This window comes from Acomys russatus, chromosome 11 (genome assembly GCF_903995435.1).
Source record: "Acomys russatus chromosome 11, mAcoRus1.1, whole genome shotgun sequence".
Taxonomy (NCBI): domain Eukaryota; kingdom Metazoa; phylum Chordata; class Mammalia; order Rodentia; family Muridae; genus Acomys; species Acomys russatus.
In genome coordinates this window covers 45549921-45571191 of record NC_067147.1, presented here as the reverse complement: position 1 = coordinate 45571191, position 21271 = coordinate 45549921, and positions in this window count along the sequence as shown.

Below are 21271 nucleotides of genomic sequence, written 5' to 3'. Positions count from 1 at the left end.
GATTAATGAGACTGAGTTCTTAATAAGAGCAAAACATTGACTGCCCAGCATCCTGCACTAAAAACCATCCCCTCTTCTCAGCAACTCAGCATCCACTGTGGCCGTGGCAGGGAAACAAATATAATAAGGCTTAGCAGGACGTGTGACACACCTTGATGCTTATAATTCAATCCCAAAAAGAAAACATACAGTTACCTCACCAACTACATATCAGGTCATTACTCACCCCGAGCATTCAACTAACAAGGCTGGCCCAAACTGCTGCCCAAAGCTAACACAATATGCTCATGTGCTCCCATTAGCCAGTGGTACAGGCCTAAGAAGCTGTAGCCAGTCAATTTCTCCTGAGCAGGGGCTCAGGTCTTCTTACATAGATTTTGGTCCTAGATGGGTCATATCAACAGTCCCTTCTGAGGATGATCTGGCATAGCTCCGAGTGACTGAAATAAAAGTAGAGTGGAGTCCAATGTCACAGGACACCCTCTGAGGTTTCCTATAGATGAGTCCAGATGTCAGGATGAGGGAATGTATAAACAGTGAGAGAGAGCCACAGGTGTCAGAGGACCAGTTCACTGTCCTCAGCTTTCTCATTACCTTAGCAACGTGAAGCTCAGTATGGCTGTAAGTCCTGGAGAAAGACCCATGAGAACATAACGTCATTAATTTTAGGTTACCCACTGTGCCCACCAATGTGCTTAGTATACCTTAGACACTCAGTACACAGGACCTGCTGAGACAATGATAGAGCGCTGACATCACACACTATCCTCCTTTTCTCCGCCACCTTTGCTTTTCTCATAGTTAACCAGGGCCCTCCTCAGGTGCCAGATAGAGAGGCACCGCTAAAGCTCCACGTCCAACTGGCTCCAAGTTTAAATCTCAACTTCTAGTACATACTGGCCACAAGCTTGTCTACCATGTGTGCCTCGCATGTGTTAGGCATTATTACAAATATTTAACCCATGTTCTTCAACCTCTTATAGGGCTAACTCCCAATAAACCTGTTGAAGAGAAAATATCAGAAATGTAAAATGATTAATTATTTATTTAAATTATTATTATTATTATTATTATTATTATTATTATTATTAGTGATTGACCTCGATTTCCAAATGCAGCGGCCTCTCAGCACAGTTCATGGTGGTCCTCCTCCACCTGCATAACACTCTCCTGGGAAAAGCTCTACATTTAATCTGCTTCTACTGTATAAACACTGATTATACACAAATGCAAAGTTAGAAAGCCAGTAAGTCAAGCTGATGTAAATTAATGAGCACTTGTGTATACTAAATCCTGTCATTCTCATATCAACCAAAAGAGAGACTTTATTTTCATCCTCATAAACAGATGAAGAAACCAGGCACGTGTGTTGAGTGTCTTCCTCCAATTCACTAAGAAATCCTTCCTGGGCCAGCTGTGACACTTAGCTGGTGTGTCCTTGAATAAGTCTCCTAAGCGTATTTAGTCCTAGTCCCTTAGTCAATAAATATGTGTAATATACATACTACTCTTTTGTTGACATGACAAAAATATTTACTAAAGTCACTCAAGGAAGGGTTTACTGTGGCTGTCCTGTTTAAGACAGGGTGTAGTCTATCTCAGCAGGGAAGGTATCACAATGAGAGTGTGAGGTGGCTAGTCACATGGCAGTCACAGTCAGGAAGCAGAGGAGAGACGGGACATGGGTCTAAGCTATCAAACCTTAAAGACCACTCCCATCGACTCACTTCCTCATCCACATACGTCTCTAGAGCGCGTCCTGCATCTTCTAACATTACTTCTTCTAGACACCTGGCCAGTCACCCCAACTAACGCCATCGGTCTACCTGCGCATTTTTCTTCCATAGATTCTTATTTTGCCTTTTCATACTGGACAGAAAACATCCTCCGTCTGCCACCATCTTCCTTCCAACCATGTACTAGCACAGCTCATCTATGAACCAAGCCCTGTCCTTTTCTCTTCTACTATCCAGTTACAAGAAGCCTTTTATGCAGCTACATATATGTGCCAAGAAAAGACTGAAAAAAGAAAGAAAGAAAGAAAGAAAAAGAAGAAGAAAGAAAGAAAGAAAGAAAGAAAGAAAAGTGTTTGGACCAGAGTAGGGAGTGGGACAGGGCACCCTCATCAACTTGTTTTTGTTTTGTTTTTCAAGACAGGGTTTTTCTGTGTAGTCTTGGCTGTCCTGGACTCACTTTGTAGACCAGGCTGGCCTCAAACTCACAGCGATCTGCCTGCCTCTGCCTCCCAAGTGCTAGGATTAAAGGCATGCTGTTTGTGGAGCTACTGATGCATTCTGGTCATATTATGGCTGATGTCAGATTGAGGAGAAGGAAGAAGAAGAGGAAGATGAAGAGGAGGAGGAGAGGGAGGAAGAGGAGGAGGAGAAAAGAGAATAAAAGAAGAGGGGAGATTATTATTAATAGTTCTACTCAATCATCAGAAATTGTAAAACCTATAGCTAATGGTGGTCATCTGTGACACTGATGATGTTTAACGGTCCATAGTCAGATGTTCTATTCTCTCACAGACCAGAAACAAGTCAGAAACCATTTTTTGCAAAGTACATTGCCCCAATGGGCTTCCACCATGCTACTATTCAGGGCTTACCATACATGGCACCCTGTATGTTCTATGTTCAGACTAGTAGTGTTCAGGACCTTCCAGGTTTTATGGTTCAAGTGGCAGAGCTTTTTGCCACGTATGCTAGACCTGCAAGAAAGTTCTTTCTTGGTCTTGGACCAGCTCAGACTTGGAAGTGTTCCAGGTCACACAGGCAGTGGAATGAAGCACTAATGCCAAGTTTGTAATAATTTCCTTAGAACCTAAAAACTCAGACTGACTGTTGGTCATCCCTAGTGAAAGATGGGGAAAACGAAATAGCCTGTCCTTTTCCTTGAAGGTGACGTCTCTCAGGATGACCCTGACAACCCACTATCTAAAAACATCACCAGCTTAGTAATCTGTCTATATAAGTTGATCTTTTGCCTTCTGAAATGCACATATTTTCCAAAATCACCACTTACTTGCTTATCTGAGCCTAGAGCTATGACACCATTGATATAAAAGACAAATGTGGTGCTCTGCACATAGCCTCTTCAGGCTAGAGGATGACAGTGAGAAGGAAAAATAACAAAGTCCTCGCTCAAGAAAGCCCTTTCCTTGTGAATATAAGATGCTTCTGACCTTTCTCACTGGTGAGGAGAGAAAAGAATCCGCTTGTTAGGTTAAGGACCAGACATAGCTCTCCATGTCAGAGGCCACCAAAGACATCTCTTCCAGCACAGCATCAGAAACTGATGCCACTGCTTGCTTGAGACTATGACTCATTGCTGACGACTGGGACCCATTCAGTTTAGTGAGGGTCAACCTGTGGACTTAAGTAATTATGGATCATCATCACCCTTACATCCTCAAACATCCGCTCATCATGTGGAAGTGATGCAGCCATGCATACGGTTTCTATAGGCACATGGATCCAGGTGAGTCACAAGAAGTGGTTGAACAGCCCATGGTCCCTACAGCCACTACGCTGCCTTCTCTCTTACACTGGGCACCTATGCACCCTTTGGAATGCCGGTTCGGTCATCTGGAGGAGGAACCAAACACAGGTCCTGCCTTGTGGATTGTCCTACCTGTTATGAAGGCAGAACCCCAAGGACTATCTGGAGCAGTGTACCTCTTCTCTGGAACACCCCTGAAGGTCAATGATGAGGGAAAATACTCCTAGTGGTCAGAACATTGGTCAGTGTGCTTCCCTTGGAAGGAGAGATCTAGACATAGAGCTATATAGCAACTCATGAGCTGTGGCTAATAGTTTGGCTTGACTATCACTCATGGGGACATGATTTAAACACTGTTCACACAGTAATTTGGGGAGGAGAGGGTGGACAGGTCACTCTGAGTGAAGCAAAAAGAATGTATGTGTGTGCTTTATATGAATGCTCACAGAGAGACGATCTCATCGAAGGCAGATTTAAATGATTCGGCAGATAGAACAACAGTCAGCCTCTTTACCAACTTATCGCCGTCATCACCAACAGTGATGGAACAAGACAGTCATGGGGACAAGGATGCACACTAGTCATAGGCTCAGACTCGACATGGCCATCGCTGAGTACCAGCTGTACAGCCTCTACTATGGCACCACCTCCAATGCTATTAGTGAGCTTTTTAGTGGTGGTTTGACTGCACCGGATCAAATGCACGATGGATGGCCATGGAATAGAAAATCTGACTACAGGCTTAGGTCTCTGAATGAAATTGTGATCAAATTACCATCTGTGAATGCACAGACTTCCTGGTCCTCCAACACGATCTCCTACAGAGAATAACCTATGACCCAGAAACTTACGGAAAAGGAGTGACAGTGGCCCATGCTTATGGAGTTCACTGGTCTTCTTACATTACCCAACATCTTGGTAAAGCAGCTGGCTTGACAGACCAAGCAGCATGGCCCTTGGAGGACTCAGTTGCAGGGCCATCCAGGTCACAATACCTTGAGGGTCTTGGGCAAAGTCCTGTAGAAGGCTTCATATTTTCTGAGTCAGCATCTAATATCTGGTGTTGTCCTTGCATAGTCGGGAACTAAGGGGATGGAGTGAGGCTGTGCCCCTCAACATTGCCCCCCAGGGATGTGCAAGCAAATTGAGGATATGACATACAGGAGTGACTCCACCAACAGACACAGCAGTGACGGCACTGAACCAATGTTAAGTTGCCAGCCACACAGTCTTGGCCCCTCGTGTCTCAGAATGGATAGACTGAAATAGGTGTTATGACGCACGCACTGACTCTGACTTTCCAGGGGAAATCAGATGACTAGGCCACAATAAAGCTAAGCACTGTATCTGCAATAGAGGATATATTTTGGGCTCCCTAGTAGTAGCTTGCCCTGTGCCTCTAATGTCAGTGAAACACCACAAGAGCCCAATCTCGACAGAGCTGAAGACTTAAGTTTTCATTCTCAAGGCAATTTACATGAAGAATCATGACCAGCTTGCAATGGAATCAAATGCAGTTCAGAGTGGGAAACAGAAAAAGGCAGTGAGTAATGAACACCAGCGATGACCAGTATAGAAGCAAAGACCATAATTCTCAGACAGACGTATTTCCCCATTTTGGTATAAATGTCATATATATGTATGTATATATGTGTATATATATGTACACACATGCACACACAGAGGCACACACGCATGTATGCACATACACATATTAAATGTATGGGTTTGTTTTTTCTTTTTTTTTTCTTATTCCCTATTATTAAATATAAAATATATTGATTTTCTACCAGTGTTTAAGTGTTAATCATACTATTTAAATTATAGACTATTGATACCCAGCACAGTCTCCATGTGAGTCCCATAATATGGGAAGTAGAGGCTGCCTCTGACATGGACTCTGTTGTTCACTCACTGATCCCTTCCCCCTGGCAGGGCAGCCTTGCCAGGCCACAGAGGAAGAGGATACAGGCAGTCCTGATGAGACGTGACAGGCTAGGATCAGATGGTAGGGGAGGAGGGTTCCCCCTTTCTGAGGACTGTGGGAGCGGGAGGGGAAAGAAGGGTGGGGCCAGCAGGAGAGGAGGGATGAGGCTACAACCAGGATATAAAATGAATAAATTAAAAATAAACACATTTAATAAAAAAAAACTTACAAATTATGGGCCATCAAGAGAGAAATTAGCACTGCTTAAATTTGTTTATCTTCTCTTCAGGAGGAGGGCTTGTGGGTGCACATGCCAGTCATGTCATACTAGCAGAATTACAATGCCATTCTCTTTATTTAAAGATTGTGACTACGGAGTGCATGAATGCCGATCTGATAACAGGTATGCTTGCGATGGCTTGTTTTATGTGCTAACCAGATTGGCATAATATTTCTGAGAATGTCTGCGAGGGTGACACGCATGTGGCACGTTGACTGGGGTAAATGCTATGGAACGATACTTTCCAAGAAAGGGGAAAAACAAAAAACAAAACGGGGGAGCGCATAGAGAAAATTCTAAATGGCGCCCCTGTTGATCTCGTGAGGAAAACGGAGTGTGGGGTGGCTATACAGACTCATTAGGGACATCCACAGGTTCCCAAATGCAGTCTGCCCCTGGGGAAGAGACCATCATGGCCTAGACAACTCCTTCCTCTGAAGACAATCCTACAGAGCAGCTTCCACTCTCAGTACCTGTGGGCGTGAAAGGGGCTGAGGGGGCGGTCAGCATCCACAAGAGATAGCATTAGACACATTAGACAGCATTAGACACAACCCCCTATGATAAAATGAAAACCCTCAAAGACCTAAGCCAGCAACTACACCTTCAGCAGAAAAAAAACCACATACTGAACTCCAAAGCCCAAAGGCAAAGGTGTCATATCATAAATTTCGAGGCTAGACTATTTCAAAGAGGTGGACACACTCCCTGTGCCTCTATAAAATAATAAACTTCTTTAGAAAGGTTCATCACTCGAAGGGTAGCATTTGCAGTCTCCATCAACCTGTAGCCTTCACAGATAATAGAAGCAGACCTGGGTTATTCCAGGCCCTGGTACGCCAAGAACAAAAGCCAAGCTGACAATTCCTCTCAAAGTAGGCTGTTCAACTGTTGTCTCATGCCCAGTTCCCCACAGCTTCATGTCCTTAAGAAGCAGAAGTCTTTATCAACATAACCCCCAACCAGCACGCTTCCAGGTAGTTGGCATCCAAGGAAGGAAGCCTGGGTGTGTTACCAGCTGTCTAATTAGCTGCGTGACCCCAGGCAGGTCACTTCCCCTCTTCCGGCCTCAACTTGCCCCCTCAGGTTAGGAAGGATGAGCTACATCTGATATTGTGAACGCACATCTTGTGTGTACTTGCTTACCCTCTCGTGTGAGGCACAACACTGCTAAGCCAAGGGGGCAGTCTCTTCCGCTGAACCCAGATAAGAAATCCTTCTCTGCAAACTTGCTCCAGGAAATCACTGCTAATTAATCAACTCCAGGGCTCAGCACGAAAACGACAGACCACCTCTGAGCTCCAGGCTCCCTTCTCGAATCCACATGCTCAGAGACACGAACAGAGAAGCACAAGCCAAGATAGCCCCCCAGGGGACTGGAAGGTAGAGATAACCTAGGATCACACAGAATCAGGAGGCGGTGATAACACTCAGACGGCCAGGAGAAGTCGCACACCTAGCTGTCATGTTCTCCAATGTCCTTTGCCCTCTCTTCTTCTAAGGAGGCTGTGGCTAGAAGTCCCACAAAGAGCTTAAGTTCCAGCCACAACCACCCGAGCCTCAAAGCTGAGGTAACCTCAAACCCTGTCAGTCACACCTGAACCTGTCACAGAAAGAGCCAGCTTTTGGAACACGTCATTATGGAGGCTCTGGTCTTCACTTGACATTAGTAAGTGAAGAACAAAATTTTATTTTTTGCTTTACGAGAACAAAATTTTTCTTTTTAATTCTACAAGGTCCACCAATGCTCATCATGCCCGAATTGTCATACCTGAAGTCTTGTGAACTACATGCTCCACCGTGTAGTGACCGATCCACCATGAGCAAGCACATCCATCTCCTTGCCCAGCCCACTGGATTCCCCCACCAAGCCCAAAGCTCTCATCTTCTCCTTCCCATACCACCTATTTCCTCCCTGGCTTTAAGTAGCTCATTCTGCATAATGAGGGTTTTACAAGAAATACTCTATGGTTCGTAAAAGAATAGAGAGTTCTCACTAGGGTCCATCTTTGAAAGCCCTTCAACTGTTTTGAAATTATTGACTCCATCCTTGTTCCCTGATTAGTCAGTCATGCTGGCAGATACAATGTATCCTTCAGTCGGTCCAACCACGGTCAGAAATAGTAACTGAATTTCCCATATTGCCAACTCAAAGCTTGATCTCTCCAAACCCAGATACCAGAATACATTAAGCACCACTATGTTTAGAGTACATTGGAAGGTGTCTTTATTTATTTATCAATTTTGTTTGCTTATGGTTACCAATTGCCAGGACCCCATATCCTGAAATTTAAGCCAGTGTTAATACCTTATTAGGTGAAAAAACAGGACAGAATCTGTACTGATGTTTCTAGGAGCATGTAGAAAAGTCCAGAGTTCAAACCTTCTGGTACATAATAGGGAAACTATATCAGGAGGGTTATATGATTTATTCAGAGTGCCACAGAAAATTAGCGGCAGGCACACACACATATGCCCATGATTTTTGTATAATGATGCCTATAATTTTCTGGGGGTCCAAAAGAACAAGTGGAGTCAAATCTCCAGCACTTTCCTCAGGTAAAATATGATAATGTCATTCCACTTGTTCCTGTTTCCCCCTTGTTCTAAAATAACCATATTTAGGGCAAAAGAAAACAATAAAATGTATATATAATGTATATTATATGGGTATATACAAATGTTTACTACATTTTAATTATTATCGATTTCTGTCAGGTCCCTAAGCATATAGACCTGATCAGAAGGAGACATAACCTACCAACCTCACATGGCTGGTATCACTAGCCTGTTAAGAGGTCTTTCTGGTCCATAATACTTGCACTTTCTGACTGTGATATGAGGTAAGGGGAGAGAAGACATCTTTTGGATTAAAGAAAAGCTGCCCATAGTTCTCTCAGATGACTCTTTTCTTTTGAGTTTCTTTTGTGTTTTAGGCACTATTCCGAGTAAATGAAGAAGAATAGAGGAAATTTTTAAAAAGAAGGGGAGAGTGGGATAGGTACTAGGACTTCCTATTTGGACTGTAGGTGAGAGAGGTAAGGAAGAATGGGGAAATAGAAGGATCCAGAGGGTCCTAGAAACCTGCAAGTATACCATTAAGGCTGGCAGATCTGGACCCAGGCGGGTCAGCTCAAACTACTGCACCAAGCAAGGACAATGCATACAATAAATCTAGAACCCCTATCCAGATCTAGCCAATGGACAGCACATTCTCCACAACTGTGTGGAGAGCAAGGATTTACTTGGACATGAACCCTGGTGCCCCTATTTCAACACTTCCCCTTGGTGGGGAGACCTGGTGACACCCAGAGGAAGAGTAAACAGGCTACCAGGAAGAGACCTGATAGGTTGTGATCTTATAGTGGGGGATGAGGTTCCCTTGTGTCACAGACCTAGGGGAGGGGAATAGGATAAAAGAGGAAGGGAGGGGGAATGGAAAAATACAATTGAGGGGATAACAATTTAGATGGAATCTGAATAAATTACTTAAATAAAAATTAAAAAATAAAATAAAAAGAAGGGGAAATCTGGATTTAGAAGACCCTGTTTGAAATCTCAGCACTCAGAAAGACTAAGACAAGAAAATGTCAAATTCAAGGCAGCCTGAGCATTTTGATGAGACTGTGTTTAGATAAATAGATAGATAGATAGATAGATAGATAGATAGATAGATAAGAGAGTTGAAGCTGAGGGGTAGAGCCATTAATTTCCTAACAGGTAGGAGTCCTTAGATTTAACTCCCAGTATGGGGGGGGGGGAGGGAGGGAGGAAGGAAGGGAGGAGGAAGGAAGTAACGGAGGGAGGGAAGAAGGAAGGAGAAAAGAGATAGAAAGACGATGCATTTTGTGAGGAGGAAAACACAAAAACATGAAAGTAAAGTTCAAATGTTCAGATGGTGTTAGAAGCCAAGAGGGAGTGGTGGTGGGAAGGGCTGCATAATAGGATAAGCAGAATCCCAATGAAAAGGTGACAAGTGAGGCCCAAAAGTGGGGAAGGAGCAACCTCATATAACATCTTGGTAAAGAACATTCTAGAAAGACCAAAAAGTACAGACCCATGACCCAGTGGTGTTGGTTACGCCATAGGGGATGCAGTGGTGGGAAATGAGGCAAGAGAACAGGACTGAGAGAATGGGAGGAAAAAAGACCTGGCTAATGGACTGTGGGCTACAAGTGACAGCCATCAGAAACAAGAAAATGGGGGTGCGTGATTTCAGTCTAGCCAATGGTCATTCACTCACGTATACCAGGACCACTGTAAGCAAAACAGTTGATTTATGGCAAGGATGGAGAAAAATTAGACAACTGACCCCTTACTGGTGGGAATGTAAAATGGTATGGTCACATTGGAAAACATCTGTCAGTTCCGCAAACTGTTAAAAGTAAATGACTCATCCATTCCCCTCCTTGCTCTACACCCAGGAGAAATGAAAGCATATGTCTGTGCAAAAACTTATTCACAAACATTCATAGACAGATACTTCATATTTGACCCTAAGATAGAAATGTCTCCAATGCCCATCAACTGATGGATGTAAAGTAATATATTCGTACTGTAAAATAGTTCTGGATGGCTTAAAACAATGGAATACTGATGCATGGTGTAATCAGAATGAACCTTAAGAACATTGTGCTAAATTAAAGAAGTCAGGGACAGACATAAAAATAGAGTGTGGTTCTGCCGTATTGAGTGTCCGAGACAAGTTAGTGTACAGAAACAGGAAACACCTTTAGAATTGCCTAGGAGCAAGAAGTCGGGGAACATTTGGAAGAAACAAGTCACTAATCATTGATACAATATGTCTAGGCAGGGGGAAGGGGAGCCAGTGTTCTAAAGTTTAGTTGGCAGTTGTATGGCTTTGTAAATGTACTTAAAACCATACAATGGTAGACTTAAACGGAGTAGACTGTATAGCATGTGAATAAAGTTGTTATTTTTTTTTTAATCAGTCTATCATCACAGCTGCTTCGGTAAGACTCTGTCATGGGCAGAATCATGGGAACCAATTAGAAGGCTACTGAACAAACCAGGTGTGAGGCCAGGGTGGTTCAAGCCAAATCATGAGTCATGCAGGTGGGAGAAGTTCTTGCTTTTTATAGATATTTTGAAGGGTGAGTCAATACCCTTCTCTTCTGGAAGATTATATAAAATATTAGAAGTGAGTGTCAAGTTGGATCTAATCCACTGATAGGTGGTCTTTCCACATACTGTGAAGACAAAGAAAACACTAGTTAGGAATGAGACCAGTAATTGAGTTTGACTGTATTTAACACAAGGGACCAATGAATTGGACGTGAACATGGAGGTGTCAAGTAGGTGCCTCACCTGGTATCAGAGGAGAGATGAAAACTAAGAACTAAATATGGTGATGATCAGCCTTTGGAAATTTGGAATTCAGAGAGTAACTCTCCCCAAATGGGGGTGGGAACAGGTATAAGAGAATAATTCTGTGGAGTTACCAGACATGGTCATGCACATCTCTCAGGAATTCTTGGAGTTACTTGGGAGGTGGAAATAGGAGGTTCAGGAATTCATAGTTATCCTCAACTGACTCTGGGGCCAATGTGGGCTATGTCAGACCCTATCTAAGAAAACAAATCTGAAGAAGAAAGAGACGAATGAAGAAGAAGAAGAAGAAGAAGAAGAAGAAGAAGAAGAAGAAGAAGAAGAAGAAGAAGAAGAAGAAGAAGGGTTTGAGTTAGAGAGCAAAGATTTAGGGGAAGCCTTTCCAAAGAAATGGAGAGGTGTTTGTTGAAATGGGAGGCAAGCCAGTAACAGAGGCATCTTGAGAGGCAAACAAAGAAACTATTTAAAGGTTGCTATAAGTATTTACACCAACCTAGAAAAGGCTGGAGGTGATCTGAGGGGCTTACTATTGTGATCATTGTCTGATTAGTCTTGGTGAAGTGTTGAAAGTTAAAGACTGCTTGGAATTCCTTCAAGAGGGAATGAAAAGAAAGAAGCTGAAGGAAAATAGAAACATTTTGTTTATAGTTCTTTTTTTCCAGAAAGATCTGAAGAATGGATTGTCATCTGGATCAAGTGTGTGTCCAGGGAAGTTTAATTTTACATATGCACTAAAGAGATGGCAGACTAAGTGGATTGAGGTCCCTTTAGGGAAGAGAAAGGCTGAAAAGGGAACAGCACATTAAAGAATAGTCATATACCTTCTACTCTGCACCATATGTCCTCTGTAAACACTTGTAATGCTGAATTAAATTTTAACAAATTGTTACAGTCAGAAAAATGACATGACAAACTAGTTTCCTATGGTGGTCATAGATAGGTGAGTTAAATAATAAACTTCTATTAGGTTCTGGACGCTAAGAGAAAATCTGTTTTGCGTCTTTCTCAGAGTTTTTAGTAGCTTGGGCTATACCCAGACTCATAGGTGAAATATGGACATCAGTCATAATGCATTAGAACTCACTCTCCTCATTTTCCTTGACTCTCTCTGTAAAGACCCTGTCTCTAAACAAGATGGCATTCTGAGGTCCCAAGGTGTTAGAAACTCATTGCCTCTGTGTTGAAGAATACAGTCCAATCTACAACTTGGGTATAAAAATACTAGAAAAGTGTGCAGGAAGAACGGGTACCTCCAAGATATTTTTAAACTAGTAATCACCAACCTTGAATGTTTCTGAAATGCTTCTAGTTGGAACAACTCGATGTTCATTGGAACAGGCCCCAAGTCAGTCATCTGCTGTTCATTATTGGAGGGCAGTGAGGAGGCAAAGCAAGACTGGCTGGTTAAAAAAAAAAATGATTGGGCTGGAGAGATGGCTCAGAGGTTAAGAGAATGACTTACTCTTCCAAAGGTTCTGAGTTCAATTCCCAGCAACCAGCAACCACAAAGGTGGTTCACAACCATGTATAATGAGATCTGGTACCCTCTTCTGGTGTACATAATAAATAAATAAATTGTTTTTTTAAAAAAGTGGGGGAGTAGTGATTCAGAAATTACCTGGATGGTGGTACAGACAGACCATAGGGCAAAACCACCAAAAGGCCTTTAGACAGTTTTTCCAGCCAAGACTACAAGATCATCTTCACACCTGGCTCTTGATGTTGTCGCTACAATGGAAATTCATGACATCATCCTGCAGACTTATGGCCAACAGCAATGGCATCCTCTGAGCCTTAAGAAAGGTAGTACTCATGCCCAGAGTCAGGACAAACCAAACAAGTTCCCAACATGAGCTACTCCTCTTCCAGCCAACCCACTGGCAAAGCAAATACATCCTCAGAATCAACCCCGCAGACCCACAAAGACCATTTTGAAAATGTGTAAGGAGCAAAAGCCTCAGGCTTCGGTCCAGCAGGTATTTGTCATATTTACATTGAAAGTAGGGCCAACGTAGAAAAGAATGTGCAACGCGACTCAAAAGACTTGTAGAAGATTAACTAAAACTAGCGGGCCCCATGGATCAGCCACCAATGCAATGAAAGGAAACTGACCCGATTTAATTTGCAGACCCAAGGACTATAAGTGGGCAATTAGAGATCACTACATTTCAGTCTTCATAAATTCAAGTTAGCACATTGCTAGTTTATTGAGGACATTAATTCATTGCTCTGCCAACAATCCTGGCTCCCACACAATGCCTGGCAACGTTGCAAGTTTCTACACAAACTCATGCATGCAGCTGTAATTCCTGCAAGGGTCCCTTTGTCAACGTGTTACCAGTGTGTCTCGGTTGGTTAACAGTTCTCTTTTAACTGCAGTTATTCTTGTTTTCTTAATTACAAATTACTTCGGATCTGTTGTATCATTATTAATTTGGTTTGTTGTCATTTGATAACTGCTGTGGAAATGGTATCTATTCATACCAACAATATTGTAGGTCTATAATTATCCAATAACAAGACTTTAAGCAGTATAATCTTGTAGCTCTAAAAATTTGTTGTACAAACCAACATTTCCAAAGCAGATTTCATAAACATGTATGTAATATAGTATCTCAATTTTTCTTGTCCAATATTTAATTGGTAATATTTGTATTTGTATTTGTATTTTATATGGCTTCCAACAAATCATGAAATTAGTGATGTAATATAATTACTTTTATAAATGTAGACTACTGTTTATAATATGAAATTACATATACGTATATATGTCTCTGATCTTCTCTTATGAGAAACGTAATAAGCTTTTATAGGGAAGATCATTAGCTTATTAATTGTGTTTTCTTACTTTCTTCTTCTGACCAGGAGAAGCTTTGTCAAATTTTTAGAAGTTTGTCTCCTGCAGGGACCCCTACCTGAAAGACCTAAGAGTTTGAAATTTTGCCCTTATTTCCCATCCAAGCATAACAAAAGTTATTGGATATAGGGTGTATGACAAAGTGGCTAAGATCAAGGATCCCTTCAAATGATGTCAAGAAGCCTTTTCGACTTTCACCTTCCTCATAAATAACTTGAGAAAGTCCATCTTCATCTCAAAGTTGTTACCATGAGAGAAAAGATATAAACTGTCAAACCCAGTGTTAATATATCAAATGCACCTTACAAATTCTTATAGCTGAGGCTTGAATGATGACTCAGCAGTACAGACCGTGTATATCTCTTCTGTAAGGGTAGAGGAATTTTAACTCAGCAAAATGGCTGTTCTGGCAAGGGGTCACAGCTAAAGACCTTGTAGGTCTATGTGATTCATCTGGAATGCAGACACACCCTGGATTACCATATGATCTGGCTGGAGTACAGACACGCCCTTAGTATGTGCCTTTAATCACAAACAATAAAAATAAGATTAATTTATAGAAGAAAACAGCGAAGTTTGAAAGTAACCTCTAATTGAGGGGCAGACAAAGTGACTAATCAGAGAAAGATTTGACATAATGAGTCAGACATAGGATACTTCCAACTCTCACAAGGACAGCACAGGAAAGAGAGGCTACTTAAGAGCAGCACAGGGAGAGAAGGAGGAATTGGGAGAAGGAGGAGTAAGGTGTGTGGCCATTTTCCTGGGACAGTTTTACAGAGACAGGTTGCAGAGAGGACAAGGCAGAGAATGAGAAGGAGCTAGAAGATTAGAACATATTGCTGGAGTTAATTGGGATCAAGCAGAGCAATCCAGGTAGAAGCCAAGAGAGAAGCCAGCTTGAATCAGTCAGCTTGGAGAGGAGTTTGAGGCAGAACAGATAAGTTGAACCAGCGATCAAGAGTTAAGAAAGAGTAAGAAAAGGTGAGTTGCCTCAGCAGTAAGTCTTGGAGGCTGGAACATTCTAGGCCTCCGTGAGCAGATGGGGGTTAGAGCCTAAAGCCTGCAAGGTTCAGGTTTGCAGATGATTAGGTTGTACAGAGGCTAGAAACTTCCCGGCCTAGAGAAAGCTAGAACAGAGAAAGAAATGTTCTGGGCTCATCCCAAGACATATGTTTGTACATCTTGACTGTGGCTCACATCTCATCCTCTCATCTGAGGAAATAAAAGTAGCATTTACATGGAGGACTTCAGTTTGGTTCCCAGAACCCAAATCAGGCGGCTCACAACTACCTGTAACTCCAGCTCCAGGGAATCTGGTGCCCTTTTCTGATCTCTTCAGGTACTGAACTCATATACAGAAATACACACAGACACAGACACAGACACAGACACACACACACACACACACACACACACACACACACAATATCTGATATGCAGGATATCTGATACGTCTGTGATTGGGTCGTTTGACCTTTAGCAGTTGAGAACTGCTGTTTAAACAGTGAGAATAAACAGAGGCCCTAACTGCAAAGACTTGCTTCTTGTCCTTTTCTGGTTCATTAAGGATTTCTTTTCAAGTGATTTTGATGTCAGAATCTAGCTAGGATGATGCTGAGGGAGGTGGGGAGGGACTTGTTAATGGGAGCAGTGGAGAGCACCACAGAGCTAGGAGCAGATACATGTGTGGAGCAAGCCCAAACTTCAGCTTCAGTCACTTCTCATATAGAGAAACATGCTGGTCCTTGATGACCACCTGCCAGAGCCACAAACCTGCACATTTTCATTTAAAGACTAGCACTGGGGCTCCTCAAAAGTGGCCTTGATGGGCACAGAAATCTACCTAAAATGTCACCCAAAAATTCTAAGAGGTGTAGTCTAGCTTGGCCTGACCTTCAGAAATTTATGCTATTGTACACACACACACACAGAGACACACACACACACACATGCACATACACACCCCACCCCATAAAGCAGTGTTCTCAAGCTCACTAATGCTGAGATCCTTCAATACTGGTCCTTATACCCTTGCCATTCCATAATGCCTGGCTCATAGATGGTACATGTTTTCTGAGTTGAATTAAATTGCCCCCCCCAATCTGGCCTCTTGTTTAATCTTAATGTTGACGCTTTCTTGAAAATCTGGCCACTCGCCAGGCTCCCAGGAGTACTGTAAGACCAAGACAACTTTTGGTGATTAGATTATTATTATTATTATATCTCTGAGATTGGGGGCTATGTATTGCTCATCATCTGACCAAGTCTTTGGTACTTCCTTTCTCACTCTCTATGGCATCCAATCACTCATTCCCTTCTACATTCCTATGTATATACTAGCCTTTTAATATAAGCTAATGAATGTGATGGACAACATGTTTAGTCCTTGCTCCTAGGCAGGTGACATGCCAGTCAATGTAATTATCTTGTCAACCTGATGAGAGCTAGAATCAACTAAAAGGGCTGTTGGGCGCATCTGTAAAGAATTGTCCGTATTCAGTTATAGAAAGTGGGAAACACCTACCCCAAGTCTGGATCACCCCTTCCGCTGACAGCACAGGCAAAAGAGAGGTCTAAAGAAAAGGCTTTGCTTTTTGCCCACTTGTCTTCACCATTGTGTAGGCAGTTTTCTTAACCAATATACTTTATTACAACTTATTAACCAAGCATACGTCACTTATAACCCGACTAACCGAAACAATAGGAAAAGAGGATTAAGGAACACAATAACGAAACCGTAAGGATATCAGTTCCAAGGAACGATTCTCCTGGCATAATCAGCAGGATTTCTTCTGCTGGAACCTGGAATAACCAGAACCCAGAACCTCAGCAGGAGCCGGAGCTACAAAGCCATCCCTCGAGCAGTTCTCTCTAGGAGCATCTGAAAGTGGAGCAATGAATAGCCAAAACTATCCGAAGTCTCCACAGGCCCCGCCTCCAGTTCTGGGCTCATTTATATATATCTCCTCCCAGAGTCTGTTCACAGGATCTTTTCAGCTGACAACAATCAAGCTCCCGCACAAGGTGGTTGAACTTCTAATGGATTAACCTCACCTGTTCTCTCACAAGACCATTCCGATCCTGCACTTGGGATCGTAAAAAAACAGGTTTATCTCTCCTTCACCATTGCTGTTGAGTTCCTATACACCATTGCTTTCCTCCCCTGATATGATAACCAGCTTATCCCACCTCCAGCAGGGACTGGAGATCTGCACCTTCCTGGGAATCCTCCAGGCCGTCAACACCAGTCTGGGGTTGGGAGAAATCTAGCCTCATGGACTAAGTTGGTAGTGAGTTCTCAACCTCAGGCTTCCAAGAGCATCTGGTGCAAGCCAATTTAATAAACCCTCCTTGGGCGTAGAGTCATTCTTCACACTGTGTTCCTCTAGAGAACCCTCATTATCACAATCAGTAAGCAAAAGCCCAGATGAGGACAACTGTACCCATGCCACAAAGGGAAGACAGGCTCATCCTGGACCTAGCTTGTTCTTTGCCCCATCTCATTTCATCTCTTCTTGTGTCTTTCTACCCTTTCCATTCTCACGCCAAGTTCCTTAAGTTCAAATTCCCTTAAAGCCTAACTACAATGCCATCTTTTCACCAAAAGGAGACAAAGTAGAGACAGATGTCCAAGCCACAGTAAGCTTATGCAGAGATTCTTACACGTGTCTCTCGGCTACAAGCTCCTGAAACAATGACTCTAGATTCAGTGGCCATTTACAAAGTCCACAAAGGGCCTCCTTCCTTATCCTGACAGGGTGTAATCAGCAAGCTGTGATGTCCTGGTGACATACTTCATCCATAGCACTCATGGGACACTCTGCTCTGTTGCTGTCCCCATTCAGGCATAGATTATACACAAAAAGTAAATAAACACTTAAAACCTTTCCATGCCAACAGCTTGGGACATCTTGCACCATGATCCCCATGGTAACCAAAGCTGTGCAGGAAGGACTCCGCCATGATAGCATCCTAATCCCCAAAGGCTCCATTCCTCCATATTGCTCATTCTATTATGATTACTATAAGGGATGTTCACCTGGGCTGCAGGCTCCCTAATGCACTTCCGCATTGAAGCTCACATTCCAGTGTGTATTTGCCTCGAATATAAAGTGCTGTTTGCCAACAGATCATCAGAGGTTGTTAAGGGGGACCATGGTTCAGGTCAACGCTTAGAGCTGTTGGTAAATAAACAGAAATTTATAGTCCACTCACCTAGGCTCTACGTGCATTTACTCCAGTATTCACACAGAACCTGCTGCTTCCACTAGGTACTTGGTTTTCTTCTTTGAGGTCATGCATTAACAATGTCACCAGCACACTATGAGGGTGGTGAGCATGCATGCCTCTGTGTGTTTATGGCTTCGAAGAGCTGTGGGGTTTTAATTACCCAGAGCTGGCAGAGATCAATTAGAAAAAAACAAACAACACATTAGTAAAAAAAAATAAAATAAAATAAAGAGCTCATTTGCTGCCTGAGGCTTGTGGCTTGGAAATAGCATCCGAGGACTTGGGAGCAGGAAGAAATAGCAGAGGTCACACCCTTCTGATAAGGAGAAATCTGGATCCTGAAGATGCAGATGAGCCGGGAGAGTACCTAAGAGCTGGAGTCTACTCCCACATAGGGTGGGCTTTAGCCCCAGATCCATAGCATAACGAGAGGCCTTGGGGAGTTATACAACTTCTGTGGACTTTGAGAGCCTCATCCAAAGGACAAGCCTATCTTATCATGATGCCAGTTGTGAAGGGTGAGTGAGAAGATGCACCAAAGGTACCACCAGGCAGAGTTCTTATGTCATTACCGGAGCCATAATACTAAGTTTTATTATGACTAATACCGTCACCATCACTGGCAGAAGCATGGCCTGAAGTCACACAGCTTTGAAGGACTTAGTTATTGCTTGACCCGGTACTCTCTTGCAAGACCCAGTTCTACCATTATGCAGAGGAATTCTATACAATAAGTTCTGTCCCGATATTCCAATGTCCAAGTCATTCTCCAGACCCAGTTTCACAGCAGTTCTGTGTTCTAAGGGCTCCGTGCATCTTCCAGCAAACACTCGTTCAATATCACCGAGTCCTCGACACAGAGGTCCCATAACAACAAATGTGTCTTCGTCCTACACATGGAGCCACTCAGCAACAGTGGCTGATTTGCTGAGATGCTTTGCTTCAAAGAGAACAGCATTCCTTAGAATCCCAAAGGCTCAGAGTTAGCAGAACAGGGAATCTTTGTGCAGCTTCATCTAAAGCAGCGGTTCTCAATCGCCCTGATACTATGACTCTTTAATATAGTTCCTCAGGTTGTGGTGACCCCAGCTATAGAATTATTTTTGTTTCTCCTTTAGAGATGTTATTTTACTACTATTATAAATCGTAATGTAAATATCTGTAATTTCTAGTAGTCTGAGGCGACCTCTGTGAAAGGGTCATTCGACACTCCAAGGGGGTCGCGCCCCACAAGTTGAGGACCACTGGCCACAGTGGACTAACCTGACTTAGAAAAAGATGGTTCCAGAGCACGGACAGCAAACAGTCCCTATGGGACTGGAGAGGTGGCTCCATGGGTAAAGCTTCTGCCATGCAAGCCTGACAACCTAAGTTCAGGTCCTCAGCACACACATACATGTACTTCCTGTCCCTGTCCACAGTCTCAGCAGTTTCAGTGCTTCTATGGGGGGCAGGAGGCAAAGAATAAAAAAAATCTTAGGTGCATTGTCCTGTGGGCCTGACTGGAGAGATCCAGTCTCAAGTAAGGTACAAGGACTGGAATCCAAGGCTATCCTCTGACCTTCACATGGATATTATGGCATATGCATGTCTACACACACACACACACACACACACACACACACACACATGCATAAACACAAACACATTCACACACATACTATGGGGGGAGAAAGAGAGAGGGAGAGGGAGAGAGAGAGTGTGTGTGTGAGGACATGTTTAAAAACTAAAAGTAAAGGCCGAGGAGATAACTTAGTACATAAAAGTTCTTGCTACCAAACTCGATGACCCGAGTTTGATTCCGAGTTTCCACATGGTAAAAGGAGAGAACTGACTCCCACAGGTGGTTCTCAGACCTCCACACGGGCGCCATGGCACACACGCACTCACACACAAATATATTCAAATAAATAAATAAATATAACAGAAAAGTACTGGTTACGCATACATCTAAAAATAAAAATAAAATAAAGATTTAAGTAAATGAATTACTGGGCTCCCTGACTTCATAGCATTTTCGGTAATTAGAAGATACATGGTCCTCGGAAGGGGTTACAAATGCAAACATTAAGTAGAAGCCAAACACAGACACATGGATTTTGTTGTTGTTGTTTTTGAATGGGAACTGCACATACCTGATTGTGTTAACAGGGATGAGCAGCAGCTTCTGCTGCTATGACAAAACATCTTGACAAAAAAAGCAAGTTAGGGAAAAGTTTCTTTCTGGCTTATAGCTCCAGAAAGATAAAGTCCCTTTTGGCAGGAAGGTGTGTGTACACAGTAGAAGGGAGAAGCCATCTTAACAGTCAGGAAGTAGAGAGAAAGAGAAGAGGAAGTGAGGTGAGGCCATGAGTCCACAAAGTCCACCATCAGTGAGGGACTTCCTCCAGCATGGCTCCACATCCTAAGGGCTCCATAATTTTCCTAAACAGCACCACCTGCTGGGGACCAAGTATTCAAACACAGAAGCCCATGGGGGACACTTGTCATTCAAGCAATGAGACTTGTGGTGGATGTTTCAATTGCAGTTCTGCTACTGACACACCTATGCCTGGTAAAACCAAATACCAGGGGAAACGAATGACACCTGCCCCTTGGGACTACTGTAAGGGCTTAATAAAATATACATGTAAAACAGATAATATCTATGTGGGAAATGACACATAGGTCATTTTGGCTAAAGATTTATAATGATAGTAATGATATTACTGTAGATAACATGTAAATTAAGTTGTTACATATTATATACGTATCACATGTCATTAAGTTGTTACCCATTACATAAAAATGAAATGTGTGTTGTTCGTATTTTCCAAAGCTGTGAAAGTCCTTAGGCATAGCATGCTGTCATTCCTTCTCAACAACTGTCAGATAGCAATTTCAATCACTTAAAAAAAAAGTGGAAAATAATTCAAAATAAACTTAAAGTATTTCAGCAGTGTGTTGTAGCACAAAGGATTGGTGCACGCTTAAAAGGATGAGAAGTCTTCAAGAAGCAAAAAGATGTCATTTTGGATGCCAAGACCAGTTCTGGCCATCTAGCACAAAGAAATGAAAGGGATTTTGAGACCACAGCCAAGTATGGCAGGAAGAAGCCGTGTGATCTATTAGTAATGTCTTCCGC